Genomic DNA, 25,763 nt, shown 5'->3' on the forward strand with positions numbered 1-25,763 from the left:
CCATGTATACCATACTCTATAGGCATGTCATGAGTTTGTTCTAGTGTGTTGCCCCCAAATTTAATGCGGGGTTTCCTTGTGTCCAAATTTTGAGCATGCCTTTGAATATCCAATTGCTTTGGTGGTTGGTCCTTAGCATTGGTATGTGATTGAGTATATTTTTCTGCATAAGACTTCCATAATGGTCTGCGAAGGTGAGTATCATATGCTTGATCATGTGTGTATGGGACCTCTGGTTTTTGAAACAAAGATGATGGTGATTTAGGCACAAGATGTGGTCCTCTATTGCCTCCACTATTAGGCCTCCTTTGATCCATGTTGAGGTGAGGTTGTTGCAAAGGTCGATTTTCCATTATTTGAGACATGTCAAAATCATGAGGGATCTTGGCTCCACTTGGTGCCATCACTTGTAAGAAATATTGTCTATCTCTCCTCATTATTTCCTCAACCAATCGATTGAAATGGGGATCCATAATGGTGTCTTCCACTTCTGCTGAATGTACTGAAAAGTTGTCCATATTGTCATTGTGTGTATCATTGTTGTTTGTAGTGTCCATGTTCTCAACATTTTGAATGTTTCTATAGGCATCCATGTTAGGTAATGTGGTATGATCAGAATTGAAAAAGACATCATTATCATACTCATAGGAACTCATGTTTGCGGACTCTTGAGCCTCTTTAGCTTCTCTCCTAGATTTTTGGGAACGGGTTTCAACCATGAACTAGGTATTGACCAAGATGTGTGAGACTAGATAAAAATGGAAAGAGTATGGAAGACCAAGAGTTGGATGGAATGTAAATGAATCTAAGGTGTACTTGCAATGTCCAAAGTGTAAGACCAAGTATGTATGTAGTAGAATAGGTGTGGCTTCCAAAGAGATGATAGTTTCTCTTGATGAGGTAAGTTGACCTTGACTCTAAGTAAGACCAAATGAGACCCAAAGGTGATAGACCTTCATAAGGGACCACTTAGCAAAATGTTGTTGTATGTAGTGTGTTGACAAAGTAAGATGAGGACAAGCAAGTGACCTTTTGACTCAAGTTTAGACAAATGTGAATGTAATGTAAGGTGTAAAGCAATGATGGACTTTGTGAGATGCAAAGATAGGTTGAATGCTAGATGAAAACCCAGAGAGATAACCTAGGAAGCTCAATAAGTCTGAAACTAACTGTTCTTGTTTGCTGGACTGTAAAAGTTTTTCAATTCTGAACACAGATGTGCTTGTATACTTCACAGACGTGCTTAAATGACACATACTCTATTCTATCAGACACAGACGCGTTTCAGAGATTTTGTAAATGCAATGTTTCTCAAAGGACATAGATGTGTTTCTGCCCTTCACAGACGCCTTTAGATGACACAGACACTATTCTGTCAGACACAGACACGTTTCCGAAAATTTTGTGCAATTTTTTCAATTTGTGAAGTTGCTTGTTGTGACCAAATCTGAATGTTTGACTTGTTTTTCCTGACAAGAGGACACAGTTTTGATGAAGACTCAATGTTTGCAAGTGTTTAGACTCAAAATGACTCAAAGAAAAGTGTGTTGTTTGATGTAAAATTGTTTTGCATAGACTTGAAGACACAAAAGACACAATGTTTTGATGTTTGGTCTTGAATGTTTGAATGTTTAAAATAAGACAAGCACAATTCTTATGGTTGGCCAAGACAATAGTTGTTGATCCCACATGAGGCTACACTATTCAGAGCGGATACTTAGATGCTTAACCCCACTAGCTCCACCCTTAGCACTCACTTCTCGGGGCAGCCAAGTATTAGTCCCCATGAAAACTCCTCATGGCAAACTTTGTATCTCTACTAAGAACCATATGTGTGTGGGCTGCTCCAGAGGTCCGACCTCCTGCCCCAACAACTAGAAGGATTTTGGCTTCTAAAACAAAAAGGTGCTAGTAAGGGCATTCGCTCGTGTGGCCATACATGTGGCACTTTTAGCTCTATAAATACAGAAGGCTCCCATCCAGTAGGGGTTACACCCTACAACTAATCAAATAAATTTGATCAAACGGGTTTATGGGGAGACATAGTGGCGATATGAACTAATCAGCACACGTTATCCATATTTTTCACCATGGATACAGTTGTTTATAGTGGTTTAGAAGAGGTGGGTTTCCCTCGCTACCACTTGGGTCATTCTCTCCTCACTAGTAGTCCTAATGACCACACAGGGAGATAGGCCCTCTAAAGATGAAACAAAAAGAACCTATTGCTCAAGACACGAAAGACACTAGTTCAATTTTAGTGCACCAATTGAAGTGTTTGATAATCTATGGAAATAAGGCACACAATAAAGATCAAAATCCCTTTCCAAAATTCTGCAATAAATATTTGTTAGTAGTTTTGCAATAATACCCCTCTGCAAGTACACAAGTTAGGTAAATTTTAGATCTAAAAGACTTCTTGAAATAGGGGCCTTCAACAATGCATTTTTTTTTACCAATTCAAAGATTTGATTCGTCATAAAAAAAGACCACCAGTAAAATTTCAAGAAATTTCCAGAAATGTAAGAAAATCCAAAAAATTTGCTAATTTGCTCCAAAAATTATTTTTTTTATGAAAAATCATATAAAATGCAAAATTGATCCAAAAAATCTGAAATTTTTACTAGACAATTCTGAGGGTCTTCCAAACCTGCATAAACAATTCCTGCAACAAATCTGAGCAGTTTGTGAGATATGAGCAAAATAATACAAAACCCTAATTTTCAAAGATCCAATTTTTGAGGAATGATTTTGCAACAAATTTAAAATAACAAAAAATAGAGTCTGTGTATAATTATGAATGGTTTCCAAAACTATAAGAAAATCTAAAAAATTTGCTTAATTTCTCTCAAAATTAATTTTTCAAGAAAATACATAAAAAATTCATAGAAATTTCCAATATGATCCAAAAAATCTGATTTTTTTATTTCCAATCTTTGAGAATTTGTTTGACCTACAAAAAAACTTTGATGCCAAAATTCAAAGCCGTTTGTGAGATCTGATCAAAATAATGAAAAACCCTAATTTTTAAAGATCCAATTTTTTAGGAAATATTTTACATCAAAATTAAAATCACAAAGAACAGATCCTATGTATAATTATGAGATATTTCCAAAAATGTAAGAAAATCCAAACAATTCGCTCATTTTCTCTCAAAATCAATTTTTTATGAAAATTCATAAAAAATTCATAGAAAATTAAAATATGCTCCAATAGATATGAATTTTTCTTTGAGAGATCTTGATACTGTCTTCAACCTACAAAAACAATTTGGTGCATAATTTCCAAGCCATTTGTGAGATATGATTGAATCTCTCCAAGATCTTGATTTTGTGTCAAAAACCCTAGTTGCACAAGGTTATTCTCCAAATTGTTTTACAAAACAGCAATATATGGTTAGGAAAACTTACAAAAAAAAACACAGATCTAACAAAAATCCATGTCCCACCAGGCATTCCAAAATGTTTATGATGAAAATGGATAACAACAATATTGAAAGACTAAATAGAATCAACCACAAAAACCCTAGCTTAACAACAACAAAGATCCACCATAACATATGAAGATTACCTAAGACAATGCAAATCAAATGAAATCACAAAGATTATACCATCGCATGTCCAATAGGGTTTGGATCTCCATTCTTCCTATCTCCATTGATCTTGCTTGATATATTTGCTCTTAGATTTTATATGTGCACAAGAGCTCAACAAAGAACAGAAATGTGGTTGCAAGTAGGATCGCATATGAAAGTTCGAAAGCATAGTGTAGTCGAATAATCATTGGGAGGTCAGGATGAATAGGGTTGATAATGAAGGAAGCATCTCCTTATATAGAAGACATTATAAGAAATGGAGGGGTAAGATTGAGAGGTGTAAAAGATAAATGGTCGGCTATGATTAGAGGGTAGGTAGAGAAAATAAGAAAATAATGAGAGGGTAGGTAGTGTAGGAATTAAGAGATGAATGACATGTGTCATGGGTAGAAAAGGATAATGAATTAATTAAATAAATAAAGATTTATTTAATTAATAGAAGAAGTGGGAATAATTAAATAAATAAAATATTTATTTAATTTAGGAAAAGGGGAATTTAAATAAATAAATGTATTTATTTAAATGAGAAATAAGGCTAGAAGAGGATAAATGAATTAATTAAATAAATAAGCATTTATTTAATTAATAGAATAATTAGGTTAAAATAATTAAATAAATAAAATATTTATTTAATTAGACATGACAATTTTAGGCGTCTACAATATCTACTTCATATCCCATTTCGATGACCCCGATAGTCCTAGGGATTACTTCCTCCATCCATGTCTCATCTCTTTTGATAACAAAATAGATCTATTTGTTATATTAGTCTACTACACTTTGTGGTAACCTTTCTCTAGTTCTCATCTTAGCTTGGAAAGTTTTAAAGTAGTCTATTATGTTTTGTCTCTAGTAGTTCCCATGTCGGTAAAAGCTTCCTATAGTTACTTTCCTACCGGTATATCATAACCAAAGTCTTTAGGTCCTGTACCGGGGATCTCTTTAGTGAAATACAACATCAAGCATACCAAAAGATTTCCAAAGTGGAATGTCCCTTTCTTATCTCCTTTAATCTTTTTCAAATTGTCAATAAGCTCATCTTTTAGCCATTCACACACATCAATCACTGCATTGTTGTTTATCATCTCATAAGAACTGTGTATATAGAGACTAGAAACAAAGTTGAGTCTATTGGTATGTGTGGCCTTGTAACCTAGCACCATACTTACAAATCTCACCTTGATGTCCTTAATATCATTTACTCTCAGTGATCTATTGTCAGATGTTGCTCTAGTTAGGCATATCACTTTTCTGTTGGGAATCTTCTTTATTTTATCAGGTCTCCTGTCAGTTCAGGGTAAACTAGTTACTACCCTAATTGCTTCTCGGTTTATTTTGCAGACAGAATCCAACCATAAGAATTATCCATGTGCTCTACTCAATAAAATCCTTACTACTTCCTCTGGAAATTGAGGGATATTCAGTATTTCCAAAAAACCTAGAGTTTCCACAATTGTATGTTCGGGTTTAACAACACCATGTTCATCACAAATTACCTTTGTCAATATTTTTATTAGTTTCTTAGAACCTAGTTCTTCTATATTGCGATGTGTATAAATCCTAGGGTCTTTTGAAAATGCTACACCTTTAGCAATTTTCGAGAATGCCCCTACAGAGTCATCTTGCTTAGCAATTTTGGGAATTATCTTCAACACGAGCCTAGGGCATTTCACATTTTCCACAATGGTAGGGTTCGAAATAAATTCGGGAGTAGAAGAAGAGGCCATTGAAAAATACCTTTTACTGCTTGAAAATATTTTGAATGCCTGAGGAAATCACTCTGCACCTTTTCCTCGAATGCCTTCGCTTAGTTTTCGTGCTCTTTGATAATTTGATTGTTCAGTGAGTCGAAAATGAGGGAAATCAGCTGATTTATAATGATATTTCTTCCACCAACCGCATTAAATGCTCGCTGGTTAAGTGAAAAATTAATACATCTGCTGGTAATGAAGAAATCTATCTTCTCACAATCAACCGAGGGTAATCTGCATGATTTTCAACTTGCAACAAATACCCCCAAAGGGTTACTTCTTAGTTGGATGAAGAATCTCCTGCTGGTGGACGATTACTCTGTTCTACTGGTATAGAGACAATTTCATCAACTATCTGATCTCTCTTTTTAATCCATTGTTTTGAAAATTCTTGCTTTACCTCATCTACCTTTTCTTTGCCTTTCAAACTGTATCCTTTATTGTTTGCCGGTGAAGTCTTGCTTCTACAAAATTTAGCAATATGTCCAATTTTTTTACAAGCATAACAAGTCACATTATTCCTCTAAATAGCCTTTCCATATCCTACGTCGGTTTGTGTTCTACATTGATTAGATAAATGTCCATATCTTCCAGAAACATAGCATTTCACATTCATTCTGCAATTTTCTAAATTATTGCCAACTTTTTTGCATTTGAAACATTGACCGATGGGTGCATTAATATTCTGATTATTTCTAAATCTACACTAATTTTCTCTATGACCATATTTGTTGCAATTGAAACATTTGCCATTAAACTTATTGGCATTAGGTTGTCTTACCGGTTTGTTCTGATCTAGATTGTTTGGAGTACCAGAACTTTCTCTAACTTCAAATCCAAGTCCTTTAGTATCTCCATTAGGTTTCTGACTTTTCAACATATCATCAAGCTCCTCTAAACTTTTCTTGAATTTGTCTTTATGTTTATTTGTAGTAGCCAACTCATTTTCCAGAATTCTCTTTTGTCTCATAAGCTCAGTTTTATCATGTTGCATGTGAATTAGATTTGTCTCCGGCATGTCATTTTTATGACTAAGTCTTAGATTTTCATTTCCAACATCATTAAGTCTCCTAGTCAATTCTTTTTCATTCTTCTTCCTCTCTTCAATATATTTATATAACCTCATAGTCATATCTTGCATTTCATTCTTCATATTACTGTTAACATGTCTCAACTTGTTTGCAAGTTCTCTAAGAGTTTCTTTTTCATCATCATCTTTCTGCATCTTCTCATGAAGTTCTTTTATTTTATTTTTTTTATAGGAAAGTTCTCCTAAAGTCCTTTAATGAATTCCTGTGCAGTCCTTAGATCATCTTCAAGTTTGATATTATTCAATTTCTCTGCATCATAATCTACAAGAGCTCCTTCCAATTGTTTTCTTAAGTTCTCCATTTGTACTAGTGTTAGAATCTTCCTCAAGCTATTAGAGAGGACCAGACTCTGATACCAATTGTTAGAATCAATGAGAGTCCCAAAGACACTGAGAGGGGGGGTGAATCAGTGTCTAACTGATTAGTAGAATATTTAAACTTATAAAGAACTTTGTATCTCAAAACAGTGTACCGGTAAATAAGAATTAATGCATCAAATAAGAATAACAAAGACAACATAGAGAACACACCATAACACAAGATATTAATGAGGAAACCCGGTGTGGGAAAAACCTCGATGGGATTTGTGACCCACAATATTCACTCACTGGCCAATGAATAAATATTACTTACATTGAGGGGCCTGCACATGCAGGAAGGCTAGCAGCCTAGAGCTCACTATTGAACTACAAAATGGAAGTATCACTGACTTACAAAATGGATTATCAAAATCCAATACTATGTACTACTTCAAATCAACATCAACTATGCTAGGTTCAGTACCGATTTAAGCTCAGTCTATAACCAAAACCTTCGCCATCCACTATAGCACCTTATAGAAAAATATCATCTATCCTCTCTCTCACTTCATGTCAAAATGACCTATAGGATCTCATACATATATGAGTCTCTTACAAATGCCATGTCGGCTTTTACAAGAGATAATTACATTATAAAATGATAAACAAAAGTTTATTCCATATCGGCTTGAGTGTTGATGAGCATTGTTGCCGCTACTGGTGAAGTACCTGCCAGTGGATGTAGAAGTCTATTGTCAGTGCTGGTAACTACTGGTGGGTTGCCAGGTGATTGCTAATTGGTTTCTGTAGTCACATAAATCTGTCCACTTAATTAAATGAATACTTAGTATTTATTTGATTATTTAACCATCAATTAATAATTAATTAAATTAATATTTAATTAATTCATCTTAACCCTCTTCTCCTATTAATTAAATAAATTATTCAATTTATTTGATTTAATTCACTTAACCAAATTCAGACCATTAATTAAATAAATAAATCATATTTATTTAATTAAATCTTCTCTCACATTTAAATAAATTAATATTTATTTAAAACCCCCAAAATCCCACCTCTCACATTTAAATAAATAAATCATTTATTTAAAATCACCTTTATCCTCCACCCACTTGTATTTTCCTACAAAAGCAAGTTGCACAATTATTTTAAATAAATAATTTATTTAAATCACCTTTATCCTCCACCCACTTGTATTTTCCTACAAAAGCAAGTTGCACAACTATTTTAAATAAATTATTTATTTAAAATCCTATTTATCCTCACCCACTTGAAACCTTTAATGGTTTCCCTTAAAGTAGTCAAACTTGATGGCTTTAAAGTCTTCAAACTTGATGGCTTCCTTCTATAGTCTTCTTAAGACTTTAATGGTTTTCCTTAAAGTCTTCAAGCCTTTAATGGTTTCCCTCAAAGTCTTCAAGCATTTTAATGCTTTATCTTCATTTTTCTCATTTAAATAAATTAATATTTATTTGAATATTTATCCAAATGCAAATTACACCATTTAATTGAAATAAATGATTTTATTTTAATTGAAAATACCAAAATTTCTCCCACTTGCATTTTCCTACAAAATCCACTTGTATGCCTAAACCCCTTCTAGATTCTTCTAAACCCTTCCTAATTAGCCTAATCCATCCCCTAAATATTGTCACATTCCTAAGCAAATTGGAGTCACTTCTCAAAGACTCCAAAGTCTTTGAAAAGCAATTAATGCTTTGTGTGTTCAACAAATTAACCCTCAAAGTCTTGGATAACCTTTGAAAGCTTCCAACCTTCAACCACTAAATGGCTCAAAGTCTTTGATAACCATTGAAGGCTTTCAACCTTCAACCACTTAATCCCCAAAGTCTCCAATAACCATTAATGGTTACCTCAAACCCTCCCACATGGTTAAAACATTTGTTTTGACTCAACCTCTACCCAACCCAAGGGTCTCATCAAGCCTTTAATGCTTTGACCATGATTATCTCTTAATCATTTGCACAAAGGTTTATCCTTGCATTAACTCCTAATCCAGTGGGTAATCCTAATTTAGGCTTGACCCTTACCTTCTAGATAACCATGAGGTCTTCTCAGGCCTTTAATGCCTCCAACCTCTTCTCTCAACCCAATCCTATGTTGAAACTTGTCACCATTTTATTGGTGCCAATTGTGCACATGGACCCCCAACTTTCAATCCTAATTCTTGTTAAGATTGCTCAATCTTAACCCTTCATTTCCCTATTTCTTCTATAAATAGAACCCTTCTCCTCAAGCAAAAGGAGAAGCATTTTAGAGTATTGTTGTTATACTGGCATTAGCATAGAGCTTTTTCATAGCATCACTATCTACTCTTGCATAGTATTTGCTTATCAACCATCTTGAATCTCCATATGGCATCCATGGCTAGTGCTAAAAGCTGAGAGCTACACTCATTTGGGACTTGGAGAGGAGAGAAACAAGGGAGAAGCATCAAAAGGCATCATGGAAGCATCTTAGGGAGGCTCTTCTCCTTTCTTTTATTTTGTTAAACTTCTTTCATGATTTTTGAAATCTCTCTTGATATGTTTGGAATGGTTTTTAGTTCTTTGTTTTGTTTTTATGGTTGAAACTAACTTATTAACATTGAACTTTGTTGTTGCCTTGTCTCCATTTCCATGACATCATTTGGTGAACCCGACGTGAATCCAAACACCAAAAAGATCAACTTTTTTTTTTAACCAATAACATGTTTGAATGTTGAAAATGTCACACAGGTTGCGCTTTTGACACTGTTTTGGTGCGTTTGACATTATTTTGGCGCTATTCACTCTGTTTCAGTGCTTTTCCCTTCTCTGTCTTTCCCTTTCTTTTAGTGCGTTTGTGTTAAATAGTGCCTCTGTTCAAACGCAGACTAGCGCTATTGTAACAAAACGTTGTACAAATCACCTTGTAAAAATTTTTTTAAAAAAAAAATTTAGGCTTGTAGAAGCCCACCAAATAGGCGGATTTTACTAACTATTTTTCTCTTTTGTGCAGATTTAAATTAGATTAAAAAGTAGATTTATATTTTTTACTAACTTGTTTTTTTGAAGTTGGTTTTAAAAATGAATTCACTTTTTATTTTGGTTTAAAATTAACTTCACATTTCAAATTTGGGCTTTTAAAAAAGAATCACACATTTGTTTGGGGCTCTTAAAAAGAATTTCATTGTTCAAAGGTAAAAAGAACCACAAACTTATACAAAAACAACTTTATTTTTTTTGCAAGTTAGGAAACAAACTTCGTTTTGGTGCTTAAAATCAACAAGGCAAATTTTATTTCTTGCATCAAGATAAAACTCACAATCCACACTTCCATTTTTGGTGCAAATAAAATTCACAATCAACTTGTCTCATTTTTAAAGCAATCTTACTTCATGCAAACGTGTTTTTCATTAAGTTGACCAGGATTTTCAAATTCTAGTTTACTCAAACAATTGCCTTTGAAAATTAAAAAGAACACCATGATTGTTGGAGCAACATCTCCAAATAGTTAGATCACATTGCAATGACAGATTAAAAAGAACAAGTGTTTTTCGTGCTTGGCACACTTGTGCAAAGAGTTGGTCGAGTGGTCCTACTTCTAACACACACTATCCTCTCCCTTGGCTTTCGTGGTCCTAGGTGCAAGAGAAAAGTGTTCGTAACACTCAAAATTTTATCTTTTTAAGAGAGGCCTGCCAAGAGACACATCACTCTTGGGAACGACCTTAAGCGGTAAATCCTTCGAGCCGCTATAGAAATCAGGTGTGAGCGAAAGCTGTAGCCTTGGGTATAGCTGTTCCTACAGTGTAACTGGCCGAAAGGACAAATGGGCCCCACCACCAGTTACAAGGCTCTTAAGTGAGTCACTGCAGAATGAACTTATGTCCAAAGCCATCGAACATGACTAAACACCTTTAAGTAGTAGCCCACCTGTTCTATTGATTGAGGATATTTGAGGTATAATTTAGTGCAAGAGCATAGATGGTTTTGCTCCCAAGATACTCACCATACATATTTCCTTGAGTAGAAACATAGCTTTTTGAAAAGTCACTTGTGGCTTGATAAAAGTGGTGACTCCCCCATCATAGGGATCATCTATTTGTTATGCTCGTGCAAGACTTAGTATATCACATCCTTACCTGCCACGGCGGGATTCATAAGGTATGTAGTACCAAAGTCGAAGAAATATCAAGATGTGGGCTAAATTTATCACAACTGGCCATTTGACCTTAGGGATAAAAAGTGTTTGAAGTGTGTTCGTTTTACAGACCTAGTGCGAATTGAGCCGACTTCAGGCTTTGGAAATACACCTTAAAATACATCTAAAGGAAGGGTCAAAAACAAGTCCAAGAATTGGGTTGATCTAGACCCATACTCATTTGTGCCTTTGAGGCTACAATCTTGTGTTTGTGTGCTTGCTTTGTTTTCTTGTCAAAGAAAAATCAGAAAATCAATCCCAAAAACAAAGTATTCATCCAACATCTGTCAACACAACCAAAAATACCAAAAACAAAGTGCAAACAAACAAAGAGTCAAAAATTTATGACCATTCTTCACATCTTGCGAAAGAAGAAGTGTCATCAGAGTATCACCTTGAAAAGGAGACCACTAAGCTCAAAGGCTTTAATCAAAAGGAGGAAATTCTTCTATATCAATCGACAAATCTTTGTCTCCCATAGAGTCTTTCTACATCGCATGCGTCTATACCTTCAAGGTAAAACAAACGAGTTTGATTCAAAATCATTGAACCACAGAGCTTTTATGCAATATAGAGCTCTGAGTTATCACAAAAATCGAGGAAAGATTAATCCCAAATTCTTCCCAAACATTTGTATCACCTACAACACAGCTCGAGAAGTGCCACCAACACCTGAAAGGGAAGAAGAAGAGTTTGTTCCATTTGTAACACAAAGTTTTTATTGAAGTTGAAAACAAAACATCCATCATCTCATTCATACATCATTATTCCATCATCAATTCATCCCAAAACTCTCAAAACATTAAGAGGTTCTTGTCCCAAGTTCTCTTTTAGATATTGCTTGAAATCAAACACATCACATCACTTTTTAGATTGTTTCTACATCTAGGATAAGCTCATCCTAAGAGACACATCTACACAGGTTAAAACTAGTTCATGAGTGAATCCTCTCATTGCTAGGTAGTCCAATCTGTAACACATCTCAGATTTCTCTACACCTTATCACATCAAATCATATCAAAACAAACAAGCAATTCAAAGAAAGAATTCTGGTTACATTTACCTTTAGAGTGCTAGAGATCTACAATCCACTAATCATCCATCTTTCATCGAACAACTCATCATCATCTTCAATCAACTTCAACACAAACTTGCAAACAAAATGGCTCAAACCCGATCGCGATCAAGGCAACGAGAAATAGAAATTGAGGAAGAAGAGGACAACCTCAATGAATTTCAAGAAGCACTTGGAGGAAATGTAAATGATGAAAACCCAAGTAGTCCCACTCCTTCAACAATCGAAAGGGTTCAGCATAACCCTCACTTTAACAGATTGTTTGATAAAATACTCATGAGCAATGCAGATGCTCACTTCTTAAAACTCGCTCAAGAAGGAGCCAAACTCCCCTCTGACTTTGATCTTGGCCAATTAAGACAAGCATCGGATAGACAAAGTCGCCATGAAGAGGAAAGAGGTAGAGATCCCATCAGATATAACATTCCTCGAGGTAACCCACCACCTCCTCCTCCAAATGAAATGGAGATGTTGTGGCAACAAGTCGAGAATCTCGCCCAACAACTTCATAGTGGTGTTAAGACCAATCAATTTTCACTTAACGACATCTGTCCCTATCCGTTTGATAGGAATCTTTATATGCCACCCTTTCCACGCGGGTTCGAAACACCAAAATTTGAAAAATATAGAGGAAAGGGAGATCCCCGTGATCATGTCCGAGAATTTCATTCCGCTTGTCTCGAAGTCGCTTATGAGGACACATACCTAATGCGCCTTTTTCCCCAAAGCTTGGGAGGAACAACCACATCATGGTTTTCCCGACTACCAGGTGGCATAAGAACATTTGAGGAACTCATCCAGAAGTTCCTATCTCATTACTCTTATAATATTGAACGCGACATCACCATGGCTGATCTATGTAACACCAAACAAAAACCAGGTGAATTATTCTCAGTATTCCTGCAACGATGGCGCCAAATGTCTAGCAGACGTTCTCTTCAGTTACCTGAACGAGAACTAGTGGAAATTTTCATTTCCAACTTAAACGAAGAAATGGAATTTCACCTGGATGTCAAAGACACAGATTCTTTTAACGATATGATCACCAAAGGTATAAAATGTGAAAGGGCACTCATCAAAAAAGGACTCATCAAAATCTTTAATGAACCCAAAGATGGTCCTCGCCCGCGCTTCAATAGCGATAAACCGAACTTCTGGAACAAGAATAAGAATATCGTTAACGATGGAGTTGTGGATGCTCGGACTGTCCAAAATGCACAACCTGTGGTTCGGTTTGCAGGACAAAATCCTCCACCTCAAAATAACACAAATGTTCTTCCTAATCAAGGTCGCATCACATCTCAGGATGAACCAAGACCTCGTCCACAAAAACAAAAACGCACATACACTCCCTTAGCGGAACCCATTGAAACAGTGATGCGACAACTCATTTCTCAGAATTTGATCACTCTACCTAAGTTATCAAATTATGAGCCTCAGGTCAAACCGGCATGGTGGAGAGATACTGAACATTGTGAATTCCATCAAGGAAGAGGACACAAAACAAGTAATTGTCACCGATTGAAAGATCTCATTCAGGATCTTATTGACCGAGGAGAAATTGAAATTGAAGGGCATGACCCAAAAACAACCAATAATGATCATCAGATGTTCAGGAATCCACTTCCATCGCAAGATCAAAGGGGTCCTTCGACGTCCAGACGAGGTCCTGATACCACTGATTATACGCAAGCTGCGTATAATTACACTGTCAATCACCTGTATGATGCCAGTGAACAAATTGCAACTATCACCTTCAAAAATCCCACCTCAAATTGCAATGTTGTTACGCGTCGCGGCAAAGTTACCATCAAGGCAGCTCCACAAGGCACCACCTCCATCCCAAAGCAGTACAATCTTGTGGAACAATTAGACAAAACGCCTGCGCTTATATCCATTTTAGAGCTGTTACGCCTATCGCCATCTCATAAAACAATCTTGGATCAAGCACTCCAAGAGGCGTCAGTCCCTGCAAACTTGAATACAGACCAATTTCAAGCCATGGTTGGAAATCTAAAGTCATCACCTTGTCTCACTTTTTCTGAAAGCGACAACTCTTCTTTCCAACAACCTCATAACGCCTCACTCCACATTGAAGGCTTTGTCAACCAACACAGGATCAAGCGAGTCTTGATCGATAATGGAGCAGGCCTAAACATTTGCACACTTCAGTTGGTCATAGCATTGGGATATGCAATAGAATCAGTGGATCCTCGTAAGAAGATCACCATCAAAGCCTATGATGATGCAGAGCGTTCATCCAAAGGAGCTGTGGTACTACCAATCCGAGTGGGCCCTGTGGTAAAGCATATCATTTGTCAGGTTCTGGACCTTCCTCTGCCATATAATCTATTATTAGGGAGACCTTGGATACATGCCATGCAAGCTGTTCCATCTACCTACCATCAATGTATCAAGTTCCCACATAATGGTGCAGAGATCACAATCCTGGGCGATGCAAATCCCTTTGCATTTTGCCATAATATCAGCCATCAACCAGAAATTACTGTGCCTAATAATAGGGAAGCCATTTCCTCCACATCATATGTAAATCCCGCCTCTCTTGCTAGTTCAAACACCCCTATACCCAAGCAAGAAAAGCTTAAGATGAAAATCGCAGAGGAAGGTCCTGGAGAATACAACTTGAGTCAGCTCTTTTGTGTGGGACAAATGCCCACTTCTCCTAGAACACATGGTAAACCACAGCAGTTGCTCCAGCAACCACTAATCACGCCTCTATGTGCCTTAACGCCTTTCATTCTTGGAAAGAGTCAAGAGGAAGAGACACAAGATGAGGACCTGGCGGACTGGATCTATAAAGATCCCATCACCACTGACAAACCGCAAGTTACACTTCCTACGGAACAATATGGCAAAGGCCTCCTCATTATGCAAAGAATGGGATATGATGGTCAGAGTGCTTTGGGATACTGCAAACAAGGACGACACGAACCTCTACTACCAGAATTCAAGCCCAAAGGTAATACAGGCCTTGGCTTTGAAAAAGAGATCCTTCCTAAACTCAGATTCAAAGGAAAACCCAGCAAACCATTTTGCCCACCTACTGCAAAGAGGATACCTTTCATAATCAAAGCACCATCAAGCACTATCCCCACTGCCCCCTCAAGGCTCACAACTCCACCATCACCAATGTCACTCATCCCATCAAACGAACCAGTAATCCTATCAGCAACACCATTTGTAGCAGCAACTATATTGGAACCCGCAGCAGCATCTATGGCACCAGTAGTTCCAACAGAAGCCACTGAGTCACCATTACCGATACTTCCAGTGACAAATCCATTAAACCCCATCACAATTCCTGCAGCACCGATCACTACAAGGATACATAAACCAATCACACCTGTTGTGTTTAACTCCAAAGACATCCCAGTATGGTATAGCAATCGGATGCTGGAGAGTGATTCAGAGACCGACTCACATGAGTGGGAATTCGATTCAGTGCAACTTAACACTTCAGATGAGGAAGACACATCACCACCTCCACCCCGCAAAGACATCCCTGTTTACGGAGAAGCACAGATAAAGACCACTTGGGTACCTGAGCTAGAAACATCTTCCACAGACCCTACGTCTCATCCTACGCCTGATTCTGACAGGGAGAGTACCATCAACGACCTTCACCACACTGTCTTAACCCTCACTGATACATCTCCCGCACTTAACTTAATCGATGAAGTAATGCCCATTATCCACCCTGAACTCATCAAATGGAACCAACCAAATCCCCCATGTCTTGACCTCTTCCAAAATGATGAGGCTATCATTGACTTTTTGGAATTAAGGGATAATCTACCAAGCGGGGATCACAAAGCTGGATTCGCCATTGAACTTAATAGCACAGCATACTTCAGAGCGGATGCCAAACCCTTCAGCTGCAAAAATATAACATTAAAACATGGATCTTCCAGTGAAAACCACACTGTGGCACTGTTTGATCCAACAAAAGTAAAAAGAAAGAGCGTATCCAACGGTGAAAACCTCTCTGAGGCGCCGGAGGATGAAGGGTTTGACATTCTCCCTGCTAGTACACAACAGGAACGATCGACGATTCTCATTGAGGAGACTAAAGAATACAATGTGGGGACTCCTGAAAACCCTCATATCATACATCTGGCATCTCTTCTCACTCCAGAGGAACAACCTCAATTTATAGAGTTCTTCCAACAGCGTCAGATCAACTTTGCATGGTCATATGCAGACATGCCTGGGCTTGATCCTGATTTAGTCATGCATCATCTCACAGTAGCAAAAGGAGCCAAACCTGTCAAGCAGAAGCTTCGTAAGATGCATCCTCAGATTGCCGTGCTAGTCAAAACAGAACTCAAGAAACTCCTGGATGTTGGTTTCATTAGACCAATTGATTATGCAGAATGGATCTCCAACATTGTACCAGTTGGCAAACCAAAAGGGGGCATCCGCATTTGTACAGACTTCAGAGATCTGAATAAGGCATGTCCTAAGGATGACTTCCCTCTACCAAATATCGACATCATAGTAGATTTGACAGCAGGACATGCCATGCTTTCACTCATGGATGGCTTTTCGGGATACAATCAAATAAAGATCGCACCAGAGGACCAACATAAGACAGCCTTCACATGTCCATGGGGCACATACTGCTGGAATGTAATGCCTTTTGGTCTAAAGAATGTAGGAGCGACCTATCAAAGAGCAATGACCACCATCTTCCATGACATGATGCATACTATAATGGAAGATTATGTGGATGATTTACTAGCAAAATCACTTACTAGAGAAGGACATCTTCACATCTTAGATAAAATCTTTGATAGACTGGAACAGTACCATGTTCGACTCAACCCAAAGAAATGTGTCTTCGGAGTGACCTCCGGGAAGCTTCTAGGATACATTGTCTCAAGCAAAGGTATTGAGGTCGATCCAGCAAAGGTTAAGGCAATAATGGACATGCCACCTCCAAAGAATATCAGTCAGCTAAGAACACTACAAGGACGGCTTCAATCTATCCGCAGATTCATTGCACAATTGGCTGATAAGTGTCACCCATTCACACACCTGCTACACAAGAACATCCGCTTTCAGTGGGATGACAGATGCCAGCAAGCATTTCAGGCGCTTAAAGACTATCTCATGAATCCACCATTGTTGATGCCACCAGATCCAAGTAGACCATTATTGCTCTATATCTCAGCAACAAGTACAGCATTGGGTGTACTACTAGCACAACATAATGCAGAAGGTAAAGAGTGTGCTGTATACTACATCTCTCACACACTGGTGGGCTATGAACTCAATTACACACCTATTGAGCGAGCTTGCCTAGCAGTAATCTTAGCAGCCACTAAACTGAGGCACTATCTGTTAACACACAAGGTGCAACTCATTGCAAAGATTGATCCACTCAAGTATTTACTTAGCAAAGCAGCATTGACAGGTCGCTTGGCCAAATGGGTGATGATTCTAAGTGAATTTGACATCGAGTACGTGGACCGTAAAGCTATCAAAGGTCAAGTTATTGCAGATCAATTGGCCGATGCACCACTCATAGGCGATCATCCTCTCATTTCAAATTTTCCAGATGAAGAGATATTCATGATCACAGAAGCACAACCATGGAAACTATATTTTGATGGTTCATACACTAGGCACGGCTCGGGGGCAGGCATTCTGTTTATCACACCTCAAGGTGATAGCATCCCAAAGTCTTACAGGCTCACATTTCCATGCACAAACAACATAGCAGAGTATGAGGCCTTGATCACAGGACTCGGGTTAGCCGTACAATGGAAATTACAAGAACTACAAGTATATGGCGACTCACAACTGGTCATTCGACAAGCAACTAATGAATATCAGACCAAAGATGATAAACTCATGCCATACAAGCAAATGGTGGACAGTCTAAAGACATCATTTACTACTATCACTTTTGAGCAGATACCAAGAGATCAGAATCGAGCTGCTGACGCCATGGCTACCATCGCATCTCTACTAGATCTTCCACAGAATTCAACACGCTACGAGTTCTTGGTAGAACAACTTTGGATTCCCGCTTATGATATCCCCGAATCTGAAATGATATGTTGCCTTGTTGGTTCTGAATCCCCATGGTACGGTGAGTTCTACACCTATCTCCGTGATCACACCCTTCCTCCCAACCAATCAAATAACCAACAAAAAACCTTCATTCGCCAAACTGCTCGATATACCATTATTGCCGAAACCCTATACCGACGCAGTCTTGATGGTACTCTCCTTCGGTGTCTGGAACAAGGTGAGATAACAAAGGCTTTGGAAGAGGTACATGAAGGAATTTGCGGGACTCACTCAAGTGGTCCATCACTAGCCAAGAAGATCATGCGAGCTGGATACTATTGGCCATCTATGGAAAAGGATTCCTACTACTTTGTTAGGAAGTGCAAAAAATGTCAAGTTCATGGCGACCTAATACATGCACCAGCTCAAGAACTGCAACCAATCACAACACCATGGCCTTTTTGTCAATGGGGTCTTGATCTTGTGGGTAAAATCCATCCATCTTCATCCAATGGCCATAAATTCATTATTACCGCCACCGAATATTTCACCAAGTGGATCGAAGCTGTTCCACTTACCCAAGTCACCGGCAAGCAGATCGCCTCATTCATCCTCAACTACATCATCTGCCGGTATGGTGTACCCATGTCCATCGTCACAGATAACGGTCTTCCTTTTAAAAATCAGGATGTCCGTGAACTTTGTGAGAAATTTCATATCCAACACCGCTTTTCCACTCCCTATTACCCACAAGGCAATGGTCAGGCCGAAGCATCCAATAAAAACATATTGAGGATCCTAAAGAAGACAATCAATGATGCCGGCCGTGATTGGCATGTTCAATTGAATCCAGCGCTATGGGCATATCGAACTAGCATTCGGACCCCTACAGGTGCAACTCCTTATTCATTGGTCTATGGTGCTGAAGCTATCTTACCTATTGAGGTCGAGATACCATCCTTACGAGTTTCCTTGCATAATCTCATCGATGATGAAGCCTACAGAGTATCTCGTCTTCAGGACTTAGAGTTACTAGATGAGAAGCGACAAGCTGCATACAATCACCTCAAAGCCTATCAGCAGCGCATGAGTAGAAGTTACAATCACCGAGTTAGATCTCGTACATTTGAGGTAGGTGATCTTGTTCTTCGAGAAAATCCTCGCAACCAACCAAATAGAGAACATCAAGGCAAGTTTGAATCAAATTGGCTAGGCCCATATGTTGTCACTGCTGTATTTGGGTCCGGGGCATATCAGTTGGCTACATCAGATGGAGAACCACTCGCAGACCCAATCAATAGCATGCACCTCAAACGGTTTTATACCTAAGGTGTACAGAGCATCAGGCTCCCCTACATATCAGAAAATTCCTGAAGAAAATACAAAAACATTCAAAAAAAGTAAAGAAAAATCATGCATCCAAACGGTGAACAACCACTCCGGTGGCACCTTGGGTAAGTACGATGGTGAAAACCTGGCAAACAGGCGCCACTCGTAAAGGCAATAGCTCCATTATCTTTCAGACTTGTTGCGATCACATTCATGCACACATACATCCATCCATCCCAACCATGGCTTGTTATTTGATCTGCAATTAAGAAAGTACTCCATGCGTCTAGCATCCCACCTTTTCATAGTCAGGTCTACAAACTGGGGGCAATACCCTTACCCTAATGATGGAAGTGGATTCTACATTGTCTTATATATCATTACGCTCTTCATTCAGGCAATCATCAGAAAATATCAAAAACATTCAAAAATGACTCTCAAAATACCAAAAACATTCAAAATTGTTTCACAAAATCCAAAAAACATCAGAAAAACCATCAAAAATCACACAAAAACTTGGCAACACCTTGTACATATTTATCCGATCAGATACAAAATAAACATTGACAACTACTCACACACTGACCACTTATCAATCAAACCAAAACAATTGACATCAACAATCCAACCTGTCTTTAAAAACAAGGATGCATCCTTCCTTACCAAAACAAAGACAAGATGATGTTTTCTTTGACAAGAAAATTCTGTTAGGCTGTCAAATACTTGGTTGATTTGTGAGTAATTCATTTGTTTATCTGTATCGGGATCTTTTAGCATTGTTTTGTATCGTTTGCGCATTACTTCCGATGAAGTTCTGGGGCATGTACTAATGGTGTCTACGTGGGAAGTTCACCAAGCTACATGATCTTATGCAAAAGGCAGTCATAGATCATTACGGCTTGCTGACTACAGCGTATACCTCGACCATATGAGCATGAACCATTACCAAGGATCCTTATTCTTTATTCTTTATGTATATATTGTTTGTTTGCAGGTGCAATGCTCTTCCTTTGGTTCCTCCTACCTCATCCAAACTGGATAAAGGTTTTTTATCTCTTAGTACGGTATGCACTTGTCTCAGGATATGATCAGCCTAAGATCAAGGAGGACGATCCAAGTCATGCATGAAAGGAGATAATCCTTGTCTGTTCCGCAAGCAATACTCAGGTCAACTTGATCCATTATATCAAGTTGCTTGTATTAACTTGCTATATCAAAATCCATGTAAGAAATACTCTGGTCATCTTGAATCTTTATGTCAAGTTGCTTGTATTTTCTTACAACATTTTAAAGCTCAATGATGAAAAATAAAGCACCATGGATCGTCATTCCATCTCATTTGTATATATTGCATTTCATTGCATTCCACCCATCCATACATTCATAATAGCTGCATATCATGCATACGTAGTCATAATAATGCATACTCTATTTTACTCATCTTCTTCCATAGGACTCGATCATAGTCCTCCATATCTTCTATCTAACATCAAATCCCCCCTCACCCTCCCTATCTTGATCATCAACATCATCCTAATCCCTTCATCGCTTCCCATCCTCACTCATCCACAAAATTAAGCCAGTTACTCTATCTACACAGATACATCGACTCCCACACACCTAGACTATCAACAGATACTCTGATCAAGTATCTTCGGGCCTCAACAGGTAATCGATCATGGTAATCCTAGACTACATCAGGCATTTATCATAATGACCTAGTCTCAACGGGGCTGCTATGATTCCCCACAGCCATCCATCACACGCACACACTATCAATTGATCAACCAATCAAACACAATCCAACGGACAATTACATCAATTGTCTACGTCTCAACGAGTATTTTGCTTCATATACCTTGACTTCATCGGGCAATTACATCAATTGTCTAAGTCACCATCAGGTCACTTTGATTCACTTACTCAGACTTTATCATGTTCAAGCGACCAACTGACATCAACTGTCACGCTTTGACTTGACCGGGGCAATTCAACAGATTGCACCAGATTGTCCAACCAATTTTGATCAATTGTATAGCATCAATCAAAACCCCACACTACATTTGCTATGTATCTCTTGCATGACCTCAGGGTACTCGCTGGCTTGTTGTTTCTTCATATTCACTCCATTTTCTCCCATTCTTTCATCATTAGTTCTAATTTCTTCTATTCTACCTCCCCTCCGCTTTTCATTCTTTTTCGAGAGATCGCCCGATTTTTCAAAAAAATTCGGCCCATCCCTCGAGGGGGCATACCACCCATTAAATTTACATTTTATGGGGCATTTCTTCACACCTATTTTTCTTTCTTTGAAACGATGCGATAAACCGCACCGTCTCAAAGAGGGGCAAATGTAGTCACATAAATCTGTCCACTTAATTAAATGAATACTTAGTATTTATTTGATTATTTAACCATCAATTAATAATTAATTAAATTAATATTTAATTAATTCATCTTAACCCTCTTCTCCTATTAATTAAATAAATTATTCAATTTATTTGATTTAATTCACTTAACCAAATTCAGACCATTAATTAAATAAATAAATCATATTTATTTAATTAAATCTTCTCTCACATTTAAATAAATTAATATTTATTTAAAACCCCCAAAATCCCACCTCTCACATTTAAATAAATAAATCATTTATTTAAAATCACCTTTATCCTCCACCCACTTGTATTTTCCTACAAAAGCAAGTTGCACAATTATTTTAAATAAATAATTTATTTAAATCACCTTTATCCTCCACCCACTTGTATTTTCCTACAAAAGCAAGTTGCACAACTATTTTAAATAAATTATTTATTTAAAATCCTATTTATCCTCACCCACTTGAAACCTTTAATGGTTTCCCTTAAAGTAGTCAAACTTGATGGCTTTAAAGTCTTCAAACTTGATGGCTTCCTTCTATAGTCTTCTTAAGACTTTAATGGTTTTCCTTAAAGTCTTCAAGCCTTTAATGGTTTCCCTCAAAGTCTTCAAGCATTTTAATGCTTTATCTTCATTTTTCTCATTTAAATAAATTAATATTTATTTGAATATTTATCCAAATGCAAATTACACCATTTAATTGAAATAAATGATTTTATTTTAATTGAAAATACCAAAATTTCTCCCACTTGCATTTTCCTACAAAATCCACTTGTATGCCTAAACCCCTTCTAGATTCTTCTAAACCCTTCCTAATTAGCCTAATCCATCCCCTAAATATTGTCACATTCCTAAGCAAATTGGAGTCACTTCTCAAAGACTCCAAAGTCTTTGAAAAGCAATTAATGCTTTGTGTGTTCAACAAATTAACCCTCAAAGTCTTGGATAACCTTTGAAAGCTTCCAACCTTCAACCACTAAATGGCTCAAAGTCTTTGATAACCATTGAAGGCTTTCAACCTTCAACCACTTAATCCCCAAAGTCTCCAATAACCATTAATGGTTACCTCAAACCCTCCCACATGGTTAAAACATTTGTTTTGACTCAACCTCTACCCAACCCAAGGGTCTCATCAAGCCTTTAATGCTTTGACCATGATTATCTCTTAATCATTTGCACAAAGGTTTATCCTTGCATTAACTCCTAATCCAGTGGGTAATCCTAATTTAGGCTTGACCCTTACCTTCTAGATAACCATGAGGTCTTCTCAGGCCTTTAATGCCTCCAACCTCTTCTCTCAACCCAATCCTATGTTGAAACTTGTCACCATTTTATTGGTGCCAATTGTGCACATGGACCCCCAACTTTCAATCCTAATTCTTGTTAAGATTGCTCAATCTTAACCCTTCATTTCCCTATTTCTTCTATAAATAGAACCCTTCTCCTCAAGCAAAAGGAGAAGCATTTTAGAGTATTGTTGTTATACTGGCATTAGCATAGAGCTTTTTCATAGCATCACTATCTACTCTTGCATAGTATTTGCTTATCATATTCAACCATCTTGAATCTCCATATGGCATCCATGGCTAGTGCTAAAAGCTGAGAGCTACACTCATTTGGGACTTGGAGAGGAGAGAAACAAGGGAGAAGCATCAAAAGGCATCATGGAAGCATCTTAGGGAGGCTCTTCTCCTTTCTTTTATTTTGTTAAACTTCTTTCATGATTTTTGAAATCTCTCTTGATATGTTTGGAATGGTTTTTAGTTCTTTGTTTTGTTTTTATGGTTGAAACTAACTTATTAACATTGAACTTTGTTGTTGCCTTGTCTCCATTTCCATGACATCAGTTTCCATCAATGACAACATCAACTATTCTCATAAGAGTGTAAAATGCCAACAAGTAACTTAGTCAAACCAATTGAATTCTATTTCTAGATCTTGCATTTTTGCAGCTTACAAGATGAGAGAAAATGAGAAACTGGATCTGTGTGGTTGGATGTTGGATGAACTATTAATAAACCTAGGAAAGATTAAAGGTGAAAAGAAAGGAAATTTCTGGTATGGTAGCTTAATTTTTTGCTTAATGTTATTTTTCATGAATGAAACTCCTAGTTTTGGGAAGAGACAATGGCCATTTGATATCCCGATAGGGAGACAATTGAAACAATCAATGGCTACTTTAGGCAGACAGAGAGACAATAAGGTATGGGGATATTTTAAGGGATTCTTGAAGTCTATGAAGTCTAGGGAAAGGGTTTCCAAGCATATTGTTAAAAAATACTCAACCGACATATGCTTCATGGTGAAGAAGGATGAAACACTTATGGAAGCAGTTAAGCCCCAGAAGATTTGGATTGAGGAAATGGGCTATGAAGTCGATGCACATATCCTTGATGCTTATGCAAAAATGTTGATTGATGCACCTATTGATTAGGCTAAAAAAGCTCTGTGGTACTACAAAGAAAAAGACACAAGATGTTGAAATAGAGTTCAAGAGGAAGAAGAGAGAGAAGCAGGAAAGAAAGGAAAGCAAGTTTGTAGAAAAGGTCTCATAGGACATTAAAGAATTGAGTGATGTTGTCCCAGAGAAAGGTAGAAAGAGGAAGGAACCAAAAGTACACATTGAGCTTGTTACAGCAGAGTCTAATTCGGAGGATGACACACCCTTGGCTTTCAAGAGGGTTATAAGTAAGAAAACAAAGGAAACCAAGGTAGAAGCTAAAAAGAAACCGGTTAGGAGAGTTACATTCAAGTTATCGACACAAAATCAAGCACCAAAAGTAACATCTTTAGCTCCATCTGGTACTACAAAAAGGAAGAAGAAGAATGACATTGATACAACAATTCAATCTTGTAATGTAACTATCATTCCACCAAAAACTTGTGCAGAATTAGTAGATGAAATTGTTCGCCATTTGGTGGAATTGATTAAGTGTTGCATTGATATTTTGTCATTGATGTCAACACTAGTTGTTTGGATGCTTTACCGGCACCCTTCTGGTCCTTGTAGGTTGAGTGGTTTCTGGTTAACTTGGATTCGAGATGATCTGGTAGGCTTCGGTATAGTCTGGTGATGGAATTGGCTTGTTCATGATACTAATACTCATATTTGGTCAACTGGTTTTGGTCTGGTGATTGGATGTTATCCTGCTTGCTTAGAAGCTTGGTAACTTGTTCTGGTGAGGGTTTCACCATAAGAGCTTTTAGTGGAGATCTTCGATAAATTGCATAATTGGTGTTGGTGCAACTTTTGATGGAGTTTTAGGATGTTGTTGGTGATCATGTTCAAGACTTGGTGGTTGGAGATCATTGTTGAAGCGTGTGGACCTATACTTGGTCCCGGTTGATCTCGGTTATCGATTGGCTTTAATGTAACGTGTGGATAGGACCTATTGATGCATTTATGGGATGTCTTATGTGTTGATAGTATTTGTTTGGTCTAAGATAGACATGGTTTGTAATTATGTAATTGGTTTATTGTCTGGTGGTCAACCTGATTGTTTATGGTTGAGGGTTTGTATAAATAGATGTAAGATGTCATTGTAGATCATCATGGTTAATGTAAGAGGTCATGGTCAAGGAATGTATGTTGTAAATTAATAACACTGAGAGGGGGGGGTGAATCAATGTTATACCAAAATTGTAGATTTTAGCCTTATCAAAACATTCATGCACCAACCCGTATATCGGTATAAACAGAATTGAAAAAAGTAAAGAAACCAATAAGCCAAACACATAAATGAGAACCATAATATATAGATTTATATGTGGAAAACCTCAATGAGGAAAAACCACAGTGGGATTTGTGACCCACAATATCAATTCAATGGCCATATGAAGAGATGTTACAATATATGATGGGCCTGCACTTGCAAGAAGGCTTACAGCCTAGAGCACACTGCTCAATCACAATAGGAGCCTCACTGACTACATAAAATTCTAGACAACAATCCGGAGAAGTGTGAACTACTAAGATAACATCTTCTATGCCAGAATAAAGTT

The sequence above is a fragment of the Cryptomeria japonica genome, chromosome 7 (assembly GCF_030272615.1).
Source record: "Cryptomeria japonica chromosome 7, Sugi_1.0, whole genome shotgun sequence".
Taxonomy (NCBI): Eukaryota; Viridiplantae; Streptophyta; class Pinopsida; order Cupressales; family Cupressaceae; genus Cryptomeria; species Cryptomeria japonica.